Consider the following 13718-nt stretch of genomic DNA (forward strand, 5'->3'; position numbering starts at 1 on the left):
ATACTAATTTTTGTTCCTAATAATCTAAGATATTTATATTATTTAAAATAACTGAAAAATTTTGAAAATTAAAAAAGTTATAAAAATTTAAAAAAATCTTGAATTTTTTAAAAAAATTTAAATTTTTTAAATTGTGGTTTGTCGATTTCCCTTTTCTTTTTGAAAATCAGTTTAATAATATAATACAAATGAAAATCTATTATTACTTTTAATATTACAGGCCTTAAAAAATTTTTTTAAAAAAGGGTACCGTGTAGCCTTAATAAAGCAAATCAGTTCAATAAGACAACTGTACACTATCACTCTTTTCTAGATTTTTCTCAATCAGGAGTGAGATTGACTACTGAGATTTTTATCACAACTTGCTCTAGATAAATAAATAATCTCAAAGTTTTAAAAAAAAAAAAAAAAAAAAAAATTTACACTCAAATGTCTGTAGATCCGAAATTTAGAGAATCCCATTTCTTCATTCTTGGAAATTCGGCATGGCGGTTGTAACTGAAATTTATATTTCAATTAATTTTTTTTAAAAATACAGTGCATAAAAACTACTGGGTATAACAAATTTAAATAAAATAGATTAATAAGAAAGAAAGCCGTAAAATCGACAAAAATGGGATTTTAACAAAAACACCTGTGCTTGTAAACGATTCCCCTGCGTACCTCTTCAACCACACTCCTGTTTCAAGGTAAATTTTCATGACTGCCTTGACATGCTACTATTTTTCTCACCCCAGATATTGTTGAGATCTAGTTTGGAATTTCATAATTCCTAACCACACTGCAAAAATTTTCGGATCAAATTGCGGTAATAAGTACCGGTATATACTCAGATGCCGATACTTTTTCCATCAAAATTCATTCTCATTGGAGCATGTTACGGAACAAAAAATTCGATATACAGTAATTTTTTCTACAAGAATTACCGTAAAATCACTGAATCACTCAAACTAAAGGATTATAAATGTTTCAATAAAAAGTACGGTATAATATTTTATGATAAGAATAGACTTTATGGTCAAATGGATTTTACGGATGATGCACTCAAAATGCCGATACTTTATGCGTAATTTGCTTCAGAATTTTTTATTGAGTTTACTTGCTTGCACATATATAGTACGTGCATATCTATAGTTTCGCATTACCGTATTATATTCTACACTTAATTACAATTTGCGTAGCCCTGTCTTATAGCGTTATTCATAAATTTTGTTGAACATTTTAAATTTATTTCGAAATTAAAAAGTATTTCTTTATCCGACCAAACACTCCATGGGTTTTTTTTTCCTTCATAAACTCTCCACCTTTAAATGTGTTTATAAAAATTAATTTCCCCGTTTTCTAATCACACTCCAGAACACTCCACATTACCGCAAAAGTTATCCACCTTTCCTCATAAAAACGTAAGCAAAGAAGCTGATAACAGTGATAAATATGTCGCGACAACAAAGGTACCTAGCTACTTCCACGAAGTGATTATAATGTTTATTTTTAGACCACATCTGCTTCTAGAAAAAAAGAAGAAGATCCTTTTAGCAGCCATGGTTTCTGCAGAGCTGATTACACCCACTTCTAGAGCATTAGTCTTTCTCTATTACAATCACCAGACAGTGCCAAAGATGCAACAGTGAGTTATAACCCCTTTCTTTTGACGGATTTGTGCTCTCCTATTCAAAATTGTTGATGCCTTTGTGGTAGATAATAGATTGAATGCTAAAAGCCACAGATTGTGTTTGCAAAATCTTTGTTTTATCGTTTGTGTAGGGCGCAGAGACAAAAGCTTCCTTTTTAACGATGCCAAAAAGAGATTTAAGCATGCTCTAAGGTCCATTGGGGCGGTTAAAGTTTAGTGAGATTGCGAAGCATTTAAGCTGTTTATGCTTTTGTGGAAATTATGTGTCTAGGTTTGTGTTGAAAAGGCAGACAGTTTCTATATTCCGATGCTGTCGCGTAGCGGAATGAGCCTTTTCCACTTATAAATCCTTTTATAACAGGATTTCTATTTTATGCTTTATTGTGTTAGGATTCAAACAGTCAAATAACTATAAAGTTAAATGTATCTGCTGAATTAAATATTTATGTTAACTCAGAAGGCTTTAAAAATAAATTTCTTTGATTGTTTTCCGATTGTATTAAAATTGTTATAAAAAACTCAATTGCGATAAGTTTCGCGAGTTTTTATTTTTAAATATATAAATTTTTTATGCATTATATTTTTTAAATTCAAAATTTACGCAACTTATTTTAAATTCAAAAATATATGCTTATAAAATAACAATATAATTTGAATTTTTTTTATGTTTTGTGTAAGGACTGAAATATTTTTTTTCATTAAAAAAAATTGCATATCTAATTAAAAAAAAAAAAAAAAAACATTACAAATTTTTTTTCAATTTTTATTAAACTGAACATGCACAGTACAAAGATAGGCAAGCATCACAAAACCTTCATCGTTTTTAACGAAGTCATTTCCTAGCATAAACTCCGGCAAAAATTTCGTCAATGTGACGAAATAACAATCGTCACTTATTCGAGGAAATGGATTTCCTCTGAATTAAAGAAATATTTCGTCACCTTATTTTCTTTCCGAAAAAAAAAGAAAAAAAACTTGTTGTAACGAATAATCACTTAATCGTGGGCACCATAATGGTGGATCGAAGTCACTCTAACAACACAAGAAGGATAGAGATACACATAAATTCGAACCCGGGATCTTCCTAGTACGAGGCCAACTCCTCGACCCTCACACAGGCTGGTTTGCTTCATCCACTTTATTTTCTATCATTTCGTCATTTTAGTTAAAATTCTCCCACTATGCGCTATGATAAGTTTTGAGTAGCGGAAATATTTTAATCCTAAATTGGAGAGTTCATATTTCGCCACAAATCAAGTGATTTCGTGACGAAAAAATTCTGAAAAATAATGAAATACTCTTTAAGGATTGCTAAATCGTCAAAAGTGAGAATTTTATTTCTAAGAGTGCCCGTTCAAAAAATATTCTACTAAAATCATGCCAAACTTTGAATAGGGGAGAGTGGGGTCAATTGTAACATTTTTTACATAACTATTTTTAACTAGCGAAAAATCCAATATATTATTAGTATTAATTGACAGACGAGTAAAGTAGACTATCCTCTACTAGAAAAAAAAATAAATACCTTATTTTAAATGTTATTATATTAGTTATAACAATTTCTGACAGTCATGCACTTGTTACAATTGTCCCCACTTACGGGGTCAATTGTAACAGTTCATAAATTCAACTAAAACATAGTTAACTATACATATTATCATAGTTGTGATATATTTTTTTATTGATCAAAATAGTAGTGATATTTTAGGAGTAAAAATAATAATGAGCAGAGATCTAAAGGGTTGAACTTTTAACTTTAAGGGGTTAAAAATTTTAATTTGTGCTGTGAAAGATGACTAATAAAATAATGCACATGCAACATAATATAAATGATATAGGAAACTATTGGTGGTTCTTAAAGAGTTAAGTAATGGTTTGTAGACATAAGATTATTTATTTTCAGCTGTTACAATCGTCCCTTTACTTATTGTTACAATCGTCCCCAAGACGCCATTTCAGCTTCATTTGTTAAAAACAATGCTAGTTAATTAACAAAACCGATATTTTTTTTAAAAAATGTTAATTAAGGTGTCCACTTACATACTCGGTTAATAATTTTTATTTGTTTAAACAAAATTACTTTGTTACAATATAATATTCTAATACCAAAAAAAGTACTTACGTAGCGTGAAAATATCTTTTGTGATGTAACTCTTTCAAAAGTACATAAAAATGGCTGCCAGCAGGGGTGTACATGTAGATTTATTAAATACACCTTGTGCGCCACCTAGGAACCAAATCTAGAACCAGACACTCGAAATTTTTGCTCTGTTACAATCGTACCCTGTTACAATTGACCCCACTCTCCCCTACTGTATCTAAAAATGTTGTCTCACCTGTAAAATTTTGAAGTTAAATTACTATGGCAAAAAAATTGCTTGATTTCTAAGGGTGTTGTACAAGATAAACAAATGTGCACATCATTTAAAAAAATTAACAACCTCTAAAGAAATAATCACATTTATTACACTTTTTTTTTCTTCAAAAAAGCTAGGTTAGAATACATAAGAAATAGATAAAAACACAAAATTTATTTTTTCATAAACTTCTAGCACTTTGGATGTCTACTGTCTTAATGAACTCAACTTTATTGTATGTTAATTTGACTTAAACACGGTTTTTATTTTTCTATAGTTAAATGAAGAATTTAATTTGAATGACCTACGTGCACTTGCATTTTTTGGCAACTGTATGTAACGTAATAAAAGTGTCGGAAGACAAGTAGTTAATTTTACTCAATCATTGTAACTGTCATTTGCTTTGTGATTAGATTTAAATTATTTTTTTCTCATAATTATTTATTGTTTTAACCCTTAAATAAACATCAAGACGTGAGAAGCTATTGAATTTAAGATTTATATTTGTAGGCAAGATTAAGTGCCACGTGTGGCTATAAAAATAGTTATCTCTAGTTCTCCTGGCATCAGAACTGTAAGTAAAATTACCTTTTAGAATTGAATCAGAAATGTTTACATTAACAGATAACATTTTAATAATTTATTAAATTTCATGATTATTTTCAAATCCAATTGAAATTTACCGTTTTGCTTCTTTGAAGTTTTATTTACTGATTTAATAATCTATATTAATTATTTACTGATTTAATGATATAGCGCGCGCTAGTTTTTCTTTTTCATTTCGAAGATTAAAATTTTTTTTCGGGGGGGGGGGGTATCAGTTCTAAAGATGCACAAAATTAACAGGAATTAGTTTTTTTTTACACAAATTTATTTTTAGTGTTTGTTTATTAATTAACTAATTTATTGTTTATTTTTTTTAATTTTGTCAATGTCAGGACAAACATGTATTTTGCTGATAAAGGCTTAGAACCAGTCTTGAAAGTAATTTTTCACAGTGGCTAGATATGTCGCTAGTAGCTAAACAAATTTGCAGGCAGCAAATATTCTGGCAAATAAACAGTAACATTATAATAGTATAACACATAAATAGTATTATTACATTTTGCATTGCATATCTAAGTTTTTTTTTTATTTTTATAATTTAAAAAAAGAATCTGGAGTTTCTAATTAGTAATAATTTCCGTTCAAGTTCACGACATTTAATATTTATATAATTAACTTATAGAATAGATATTTATATATATTAATAAAGGTAAATTTACTTTAATACTTTTAAAATTTATTATTTTATTTATATTTTGTCAATGGCAGGAAGCACAAGCGTTGGGTTAATAAAGTTTCACTGTAGTTAGCAAAACAGCCTTTATCAAATTTAGTTATGTGCTAAAATATTCCTATGTAGCAAATATTTCACCAAATACAATTGTAAGAATTTTTTTCTTTACATTTTGCATTATATTTCTGAATTTTACAACAGTTTTCACTTTTTTCATAATTTTCAAAAAAATATTTAGGAGATTCCAATTTTTAGTAGTTTCTATTTAATTTCATGACATTTAATATCAATTACAAATTAATTTTAAAAACTTATGGTATAGATATTTACGTACTAAAAAAGATAAATTTACTTCAATACTTTATTTTTTTAATATTATTTTTTTAGTAGTAGGACATACAAGCGCTTCACTGATAACGTTCCTTTTTTGAGCCAGACTTGAATTTATTTTTCCACTGTGGTTAGAAAAACAGCATAAAGTATATTTATTTATATATTAAAATACTTGCTTGCAGCAAATATTTTGGCAAGTACAATTGCAGGATTTTTTTTATTTTATATTTTGCACTGTATTTAAGATTTTGCGTTTTGCATTACATTTAAGTTCTACGGCAGTTTTCACTATTTTTATAATATTAATTAAATATTTAGAAGATTCTGATTTTCTGAAATTTCACAGCATTTGATATTCATATATAAACAATTTTGAACCTATGGCATAGATATTTATGAATTAAATAAGATAAATTTCCTTTAATGCTTTTTAAATTTGTTATTTTTTCTTCATTATTATCAAGAGCAGAGAAAACAAAAATTTGTTGATAAAATTTATTTTTATGAACCTGGCTTGAAAGCATTTTTCTACAGTGATTAGTGAAACAACAAAGTAAATTTTGTTATTGATTGAAATATTCGTATACAGCAAATATTTTGGCAAATACAATTGTAAGATTTTTTTTGCATTGCATTTCTAAGTTTTACAGTTGTTTATTTGTATAATTCTAATTTTTTTAATTTCCATTTAATTTTAAATATTTAATATTAATGTACAAAATATTTTTAAAAACTTATGGCACAGATATTTACGCACTAAAAAATATAAACTAACTTCAGTACTTTTCAAATAAATATTTTTTTTTACTAGTGGCTGGAGAAAAAAGCGTTACACTGATAAAGTTTTTATTTTTAGCCAGATTTGAAGAAATTTTTTCACAGTGGTTAGAAAAGCACCAGAAAGTAAATTTAGTTAATTATTAAAATATTCGCATGCAGAAAATATATTGGCAAGTACAATTGTAAGATTTTTTTTCACATTTTACATTGTATTTACGGTTTTGCATTACATTTAAGTTTTACTGCAGTTTTCACTATTTTTATGATTTTAAAAAAAATATTTAGAAGATTCTAATTTCAGTAATTTTACAACATTTAGTATGAATATATAGAACATTTCAAACTATTTTGAAAAACTTATGGCACAGATATTTATGTATTAATAAAGATAAATTTAATACCTTTCATGTACCCCTTGAAATAAACAATAGATTCTGAAAGAGACCTTTTAAGTTTAAAAAAAATTTCAACAAAAAATTTTTTTTGTTCAAAAATTAATTTAATAAATACCATTTGATATTGACATTTAAATCACTTAAATAGTTTTTAAAAATATTAAAATGATTGAATTGGCGATATTACATTGATTGGCTCTAAAGTTGAATTTATTTTTAAAAAGAACTATATTATTATTTTGCGCAGTTCATTTTTTTCTTCTAAATTAATCCTTAAACACTTAAGAGATTAAAGAGATTGTAATTTTTTAAAAGAACATTTTTCCTATAATAAAATCGACAGTGTTATTTTTTAATTTTTCTCAAACATCGCTAAAAACAAATAAATCTCATTATTGTGGCAATTCATTATTATTAAACCTCAGGGGATGAAAGATTTTTTGATGGTATATGAAGAGCGAGGAATAATTTTGTATTTATTTTTTAATTTTTAATGTTATTTTGAAGGATTTACCAACATTAATACCTTCAATCTACCTCATTTTTTCAAAACCAAGCCTGACAATTTATAAAATAAATTTCATATTGGTTTATAAAGAGAAATTTGCTAAATTCTGACTTAAAAAGTCGCATGCAACCTTAACTTACAAAAAAAAAAAAAAAAAACTCTTTGAAATGCAAAGTCAAAACGAATGCACAATAATCAATCTGTACTTATAGATTCCATCATTCGTACGTTCATTTCCATCATTAGAAATATACATACATACAGAAGTGATGTAAGCAAGTACAAATAAGCAATAGGTAGCTCTGAAAGTCCAATGTTCATCAGCAGTTTTGCGAAAACAAAAAAGGAATGAAAAACAACGCATTCGTAAAATAGCGAATCAATAGCAAAAAGCAAGAACGTCAATGTATTCTTGCTTTAGTCTCCATGATCCCCAGATCTCACTAATGCTGTTTTGACAGTGTGCTTCCAGTTCCAACGACCATGACTGATTCGAAAGCCCCTATTCCAGCTGTTATCACCAGCATCAAAACATGCTGCACAAAATTGACGATAATTACATGTCAGAGCCGCGATGGCTCAGAGGATAGATCGCTCGCCTTCCAATGTGGTGAACCGGGTTTGAATCCCAGTCGATACGAATTCCGCATCCTCAGTGGTAGACGGATCATGGGTTCCCCTTACCGTTAGGCTAACCGTGGGAGGTTCTCATGGTCTTCCTCTACATCTAACGCAAATGCGACTTATCTCCATCAAAATGTCCCCCACGAAGGCAAATTTCTCCCAATACTCGATCCAGGAGCTCCCTTGTTTTCTGGATTGAGTTCAAAATTACAAGGCTACGGAGCTGAACATTAGTCGTCATAAACCCAAAAATTGGGTCGGCTGTTCAACGACGGTTATAAAATAAAATAATTACGTATCAGACTTTATGCATGTGGTATTAAAGAGAGCGCTCTTTGAATATTTGTGTGAAGTATATTCTTAACTTGCTTGTATTTACTTTTGCATGTATATACAGTTTTAATGAATACACTAACTACATTTCAGTACACTTATGATATTCGGCATTCATTTTGATTTGCCCAATACTGCGGAATTTTGAGAGACGTCATTAATACCTAAAGATTCAAATTTTTTAGTATTTGACGAAATAGAAAAATATTATAATGCGTACTGGGGCAAATATTCTAAATGTATTTTGAACTAGACATTGTTTCCAATCACAATTTATGCTACAAACGAAATTGTTGGAGTTTTATTCATTATTGACCTACGCTATAGAAATTTTCGAATCAAATTCCGATAAAAAATATCAGCACTCTGGGTGCCGGTACTTTTTTACCGTAAAATCCATTTTTACCGGTACATGTTGCGGGAAAAAAATCGCATGTAGCGTAATTTTTTTAAAAATTTGCATGTAATAATGAAAGTAAAATCACTGAATCACTCGAATTAAATTAATATAATCTTAAAAATTACGGTATAATATTTTAAGGCAAAAATAGAGTCCACGATAAAATGGATTTTATGGATGACGCCGATACAATGTACCGATAAGAAGTACTGGCACTACGGGGGTCTGTACTTTATATAGAAAAATTCATTTTTACCGGAGAATATTGCGGTACGAAAAATCTCATATACCATAATTTTTACAGTGATTATTTAAGTGAAATCCTCGAATCACTCTAGTTAAATAAATATTACTGTAAAAACTACGGTAAAATATCTTAAAGTAAAAAAGGATTTTACGGATGATTCTTATGTAGTAAAAGTGGATTTTACGGATGACCTTATCGGCACCCAACGTACCGATACTTTATACCGTAGTTTGATCCGAAATTACTTACAGTGTTCTATTAATTACATCATTTTAAACTTCGTCTCCTAAATAAATTTTTCCAGCTATTATGTCCAAAAAAAATTTACTATAATCTATTATAAAAAATAAATAGATTGCGTTTCATTCTTGTTTTATTAGAAATTCAATCTCCATTACAGTGTTTTGTTTAAATTAAAGAAAAAAACTTGAGTGGAAACAATGTAACATTTGCTTCAAAAGGAGAAAGAACAAAATTTCCGGAATCGATCACGAATCTGAATGTGATCATGTCGAAATTGAAAAAAATATCCGTCTGGCAAATATCCGGAATGTGGGCAGACTTTTAATGCATCGCTAACTATTAGTACTTTTGATCTAGTGCACTGACCTTGATTAACTATTGTTCTAACTAAAGCATATTCCCGAAAACTCGATAATATTCAGAGCAGAACGTTTTGTCATCTAAAACAAAGAGTTTCTTTTTTTATTTTTAGTAGGGTAAATTGAATTTTTAATTAGAATATTTCGTTAGAGTTTATATTTAACAGCCCTTTTTAACAAAATGCGTTCAAGTGAAACATCTACATTTATTGACATTTTTTTATGTACATAATTTACTAAGAAAAAATTAATCACGTATTAAAATGTTAATTATAAAAATTGATTTTATTTAGAACTAAGTGTTGATCTTTGATTCCTTGATATGTGTTTTTTTTTAACTTTTCTTTTAATTTTATTTTTGTTAGAAACTTTACGTTTTATTTATAATCTGCTTTGTTATTTTTGTTTGTGTTTGTTTCGTTTTGTTCTTTGCGTGTATCATTAACATTTAGAGGATCTCGAGAATGAGTGTCATGTTTGAACGCTCGAAATATGACAACTTTTCCCATCTTAACCAATTCTGATGCTAATAAAATTTTTTCATCGACTTAAATACTTGGCCATTCAGTTTTTTGAGATTATTCATTTCAGGTGTCATTGATTCATTGCAAATTTGAAAAAATACATCCAACCTATTATAATTTAGAAGCATTAATCTTTGTACTTGCAGTGTAATTGCATTATCTTATGTAGATAATAATAGAATTCTATTATAAATAATCGAATTACTAAGCTAAAAAAAAGCACATTTTAAAAAAAAATTTGTCCTTGCTTCAGACCTAGACTCCAATATATAAGGAGAAAGTGAAGCTTCCGAAGAGGAACCTCATTCAGAATATAATATGTTTATTTTACATTAAATTATTCAGAATATACTGCAATGAAAATTAATTTATGTAATTTATGAATTATTTTATGTATTTTATGAATTATTATATGTAATTTATGAATTATTTTATGTAATCTATGAATTATTATGTGTAATTTATGTAATTTATGAATTATTTTATGTCATTTATGAATTATTTTACGTAATTTATGAATTATTTTATGTAGTTTAAAAATCAAATTTTTATAATTTGAAACCATTTCCTAGACCAGGAAATACTATGTGTGAGGGTTCAGTTTCTTTGTATTTTCGTATGCTCAGTATGGTAATAATTTATAGTTCACACACAAGCTTAAAAAATTTACGCTTGGCTGCATACTAGAAAATTTTTACGATTTTATTCAGATTTATCATAGCTTGGTCTAGTATTTTAAAGAAATAATTTTACATGCACACGATAACTCCAAGAATTCCTTTGTTTTTGCGAACAAATTTGTTTCAGTTTTTTTTTTTCTGCATTTAAATTAACATTTAGTTCTCGATAAACAAAATGTTTTACAGCTTCTTTAAGAAAAAAAATTATCTATTGTTCGAGTAATTAGTCAATTCCAATCAGCTTTCGCGTAATGGAATATCCTTGTAGATTTTTCTTGCTTAATATAATTAAGTAAATCTTTTATTTTCCTCCTTTTAGTCTTTCCAAGTGGAAGGTTTTGTTACACACCAATGCGTTCATTTTCTCAGCTTCAACGGAAATGTTTATTACCAAACTTATTTATTAAATAATGCATTTAATTTTATCTGTACCAGACATTCCACTATATTAAATGCAAGAAAAATGCAAATTAAATAATGTTTTATCTAATGTTGAGAGTTAAAAGAAACTGTTTTGAGCAAAAAAGGAGCTGTGTGAAGCTTTAGTTTAACATATAAACATGAAAATAAATTTAATTCATCTCAAATATTTATTTTATAGCCGTTGTTAAACAACAGACCCAATTTTGGTTTACAGCTACCACTGTTTAACTCCGTAACCTTGTAGTTTTGAAACTAATCCAGAAGACAAGGAAACTCCTAAATCAAGTATTGGGAGAAATTTGTTTTCGTGGAAGACTGACAATGCGATGGAACTTACCTGCATTTGTGTTACATGGGTAGGAAAACCACGAAAATCTCATACGGTTATCCTGACGGCATGGGGACTCTAAACCGTGATCCATCTATCACTAAGGATATTTTACGTCAGCACTGTGGTTGCTACTAGCCAGGTGCTTAATTCGTATCGACCAGGTTCGAATCCAGGTCACCTCATTGAAAGGCGAGAGCTCCATCCCCTAAGCCACTACCGTTCCATTTCAAATATTAAAAAAATATTGATGATAGTTGTGTTAAATTTTCGAAAATACAAATTTATTTATGTTCATTTATCGTATTGATATTTTAAGACACATATCATAATAATTAAATAAAGATATTAAATATTTTGCCGGGACACTGTAAAAATTCCAGGATATTTTTGTAGTAAATATTATTGTAAAAATAGTTTTCATAGTATGATAAAATTTTAACTGAGAATATTATGTACCCTGAGATTTTTGCACTATTTATAAATAGTCATAGAAATCCTAGTTTATAACAATAAATTACTGATCATTAACTGATCAAGTTTTACACAAAAGGAAAAATTTTAGTTATGAGAGTAGATGGAAACGATTTAATAACAACTGGAAAAAAATATTTTGTTGCATTTATACAAATACTTGATCTTGCCTAATTTGGGTGGAAATTTAATTTCTGGAATTAGCCTTGCTGTTAAAGCTGCAGATTATTTCAAAGGGCATTTTTATTTTTTTTTATCAAAATGTACTAGTTTAAAAACGTTATATATAGCAGAGTTCACGTAAATGCTGTAACTAAGTTCTAAGGGAAATAGGACACATCATAAGTATATAATTTGTACATGCCCTGAAATGTCGCCATACGCCTCTAGGGACACTTTCCCTATTACGATCTGATCCGTACTATAAATGCAGGAAGAAACAGTTCAGAAGCGCCCTTTGTGACATGGTCCCAGGCACGCGTTTCTATACAATTATAAACCTGATAATGTGCCCTGACTCCGCTAGAAGTTTGTCGCAACATTTATGCAACCCCCTGTTACATATAACGTTTTTAAATTTGTACATTTCTTCAAAAAAAAAGACTAAAGAGTCATTTAAAAAAAAACTATAACTTGGAAAGAAACATCAATTTCAGATTTGAAACTAGAGACGCGAGAATATCCTAGATAGGTTTAAAAAAACAGCAGAAAACGAACCAAAAAAATTGTTCCCCAGCGAAACAGATAAACAATATTCCATTATCCCTTTCTAATATTGTTCGATAAGTACGACAAAATAACGTAGGCGGTACATGATAAAAATTTACGATGAAGAGAGAAGTTGTGGACAAATAAACAAGTTTCATCATTATTGGAATAACGAAAAGTAAATAATGATGTTGTGTAACAGAAGATCTCCTTTGTACTAGTATTAACAATTATTTCGTTCGAAATTATAGAAGAGCATCGTAACGATTTAAAATTTTTCAGAAGAAAACAAATAAATGACATGTGTGTTCCTTTATCTGATATAAATGATAATACTTATTTAATTATATCACTTATACTTGCTTAAATTAGAGAAAAATATCACCCTCTTTAGAAAAATCGGAGAATTTTTTCAAATAAGTATTGTTTACTCCACACTTTTGTGCTTTCCGTCATTTTAAAAATGAACCCGCTTTTTTTAGGAAAAAAAAAACTATTGTTACCCAAGCGTTTCGTTATTAAGATTTGTTTTGTAGAAATAAGATAGTTTTGTATACCATAAATTTAATAATAATATACATATTTTTATTTGAATATGAAATCAAAGCACATGGTCTTTATAAAATTAAAACGGTAGATAACAGAAGAAAATATCCACTTGTTAGGAACAAATGCATTCCTGGACGAGACAGTTGGAATAAGTTTATATAAGTTTGTTATCATTACGAATAAAATTATTTTCATCGATAAACATTTGGTCCAAAATATTTCAAGCAAAGACGCATATTCAAACAGGACGCATATTTGAGATGCATATTACATTATTTAATATACTTTTTTGCAAACATATTCTGTATTATATCATTATATAAAACACTCATGCGTCATATATGTGTAGCATCTATGTGCCACGTGCAGGAATCACCCATTAAAAATACTGCTTCTTTATGTTTGCACTTTATGTTTCTGGGCATTATTAGGTTAGTTCGGACACTATGCATTTTGTGGTTGAATTTATTCTCAAAGTTAATTACTTCAAAATTAACCATGGTAATACAGGTCATCTTCCTGTTCCCTTGGCTTCTGGACT

The 13718-nt window shown here is 28.5% G+C and overlaps 1 long non-coding RNA gene across 2 annotated transcripts in view; it reads left to right on the forward strand.

Annotated features, from left to right (window-relative positions):
- The first annotated feature begins 1281 nt into the window (after positions 1-1281).
- Positions 1282-13718, forward strand: part of LOC122269141 (uncharacterized) — a 151327-nt gene continuing 138890 nt past the window's right edge. For both annotated transcript variants that reach the window (XR_006225000.3, XR_011636991.2), the window contains exon 1: positions 1282-1627. This is a non-coding gene — a long non-coding RNA (uncharacterized LOC122269141). The remainder of the gene's footprint in view (positions 1628-13718) is intronic.

Source organism: Parasteatoda tepidariorum, chromosome 4 (genome assembly GCF_982258835.1).
Source record: "Parasteatoda tepidariorum strain Cologne lab strain chromosome 4, Ptep-v5.0, whole genome shotgun sequence".
In the NCBI taxonomy this organism is placed as follows: domain Eukaryota; kingdom Metazoa; phylum Arthropoda; class Arachnida; order Araneae; family Theridiidae; genus Parasteatoda; species Parasteatoda tepidariorum.